The sequence below is a fragment of the Pteropus vampyrus genome, unplaced genomic scaffold (assembly GCF_000151845.1).
Source record: "Pteropus vampyrus isolate Shadow unplaced genomic scaffold, Pvam_2.0 Scaffold9, whole genome shotgun sequence".
NCBI classification, from domain to species: Eukaryota; Metazoa; Chordata; class Mammalia; order Chiroptera; family Pteropodidae; genus Pteropus; species Pteropus vampyrus.
The window spans coordinates 16,036,614-16,038,819 of record NW_011888790.1 but is presented as its reverse complement, the minus strand read 5'-3'; the positions used below and the strand labels follow the sequence as shown (position 1 = coordinate 16,038,819).

At 27.4% G+C, this 2,206-nt stretch overlaps 1 pseudogene; it reads left to right on the top strand.

Annotated features, from left to right (window-relative positions):
• Positions 1 to 1,754: 1,754 nt before the first annotated feature.
• On the top strand, positions 1,755 to 1,873 carry LOC111730229 (annotated as a pseudogene).
• Positions 1,874 to 2,206: the final 333 nt, after the last annotated feature.

Genomic DNA, 2,206 nt, shown 5'->3' with positions numbered 1-2,206 from the left:
ATTACTTCCTACTGGGAACAAAGTAGCCTAGGTTATACATATAATTATATATTTATGTATATGCACATATATGTATATTTTGAATGAGTTGTGATTTTTTTCCATATCATAAGTAATCTGAGTTTTTATATAATGAATGCTTGATTAAAATAGCCACACGCAGAAAATTCCAATAAACATAACAAAGCATAGAAACATACGTAGGACCTTTTTGAAGAAATCTTCCTAATAAAACAGTTTATGATAAATATTATAAACATACAAGTTTATTATAAATCTCTGTATAAATGGAAATATAATTCTTATTAAAATTATAAAGTAGTCCTAAAGGCCATTAAAAGAATAGCTAAGAAATTAATCTTAAAAAAGCAAGGAGTCTAAATATAGGGTTTTTAAAAAATTCAAAGAATAATTTTTGTATTGAACTACATGAAGAAATATCCATAAAATAGAAATAAAATGATTTCTTGTAAAATAAGCTAATAAAGAATTGTCTGGAGAAACATTTCTATAATGCATTAAAATAGATTATATAATCTCACGAAATATATTGTTGTCATGTTCAAAGAGGAAAATACAATGAAATCAATAAAAAAGTATGTCGTATTAAATATAAGGATTTAATGTATTATAAAGGTGACAGCACAAATCACTGGTAAAGGATGATTTTGCTGAAGAAGGATTATTTAATAAATAAATTTAATTATAAAAATTTACTTACAACTTTAACATATGCTATAGTAACTCATAACCAACTTAAGCAAAACATAAATTCATTGAACAAATATAGATTAACAAAAAGAACAAAAGAAAAAACTGAACAATCAAGTCTAAGGAAAAACAAGTCTAGGAAAGCTCTGCAATTAAGATAGCAGAAAAAAATGGCAGTCACTTCAGGATGCCCCTGCCAATTTGAATGACTCCTATATTTTTCGGTGTTTGCCTTTTCTGCTCTTAATTCAAAATTCAGAGCAGAAGTCTCCACTTTTTCCTCCTTGAGTCATGAGTCTCACTTGAGAGAAAATAAGATACCTTGCTTATTAGTCACAGAGTAGTGAAGACAGTTGCAATATACCTATTTATCTAAATGAAACTATAGCCTGTTAATACAAGAAGAGAAAATGAAAGCATCATTAGCTAAAGTAACAAATGTTCACCAATTTTTAAATGAAATTAACATTCTCCCTACTAGTGAGAATACTCAAAGCCATGCTTACACTCATGTAATAGAAAGGTAAAACATTACAATAATTCTGCAATAGTAAAAATGTTTATAACTAGTAATTAGATTGGGAATCTGTCAAAAGAAATTAGTCTGAATGTTCAGCGAATTTTTTTCACAAACAGTAAGAATAGACTTACTATTTTATTTTAGATTTTAATCTTAGATCTATCAATTACAAAATTGTAGGATTTTGGCAAGCCTCAGTTTTATCTACACAATGGGAATATATGCACTAGCATCAAAGGGTAATTGTAAGAAGAATGAGCTGTCAGTATGTGAAAGTCATTTATATTAAATATATTCACTATATCCTAATTTATATTAGCAAAAAATATAAAAGAAATTTGGTTAAAAAATTATTATATCCATCAGATAGGATATACTAACTATATCTCATACATAAAAAAAGAAGCAAACGATAAAGATTTTAAGTAGATAGTATTTTCATGGGAAAATGTATATAAAATATTAAGTGAAAAGAAAAAAAGGGGAAAGCAACAAAAAGATAGAACATAAAATTATTTATATAGTCTACAGGCATGCTGCCCTGAACAAGCCCGATCCTGTCTGATATTGGAAGCTAAGCAGGGTCGGGCCTGGTTAGTACTTGGATGGGAGACCACCTAGGAAGACCTGGTGCTGTAGGCATAAAAACTAAAAACTAAAATATAAGGGATTGTAAACTGACAAGATATTTGCAATCTATGAAGTCAACCAAGGATTGCCTCGCCTAAAAAAAAGTATACATACTATATATATACTATATCTCAATTATGTAAAATAAGTACAGAAAAAACTGAGAGAAAATATGCTAAATGTTTATAGTAACTTTTTCTGAATTTTAAATTATGAGAATTGAGGGATTTTCTTTCTCTTTACTTTTTTGTAGTATTTTAATTGAAGGAGTATATTTCATTTTTTATCAAATAATAAGAAAAATAAACTGAAAGATGTCACTATTATACAACTAAAAATGATAGT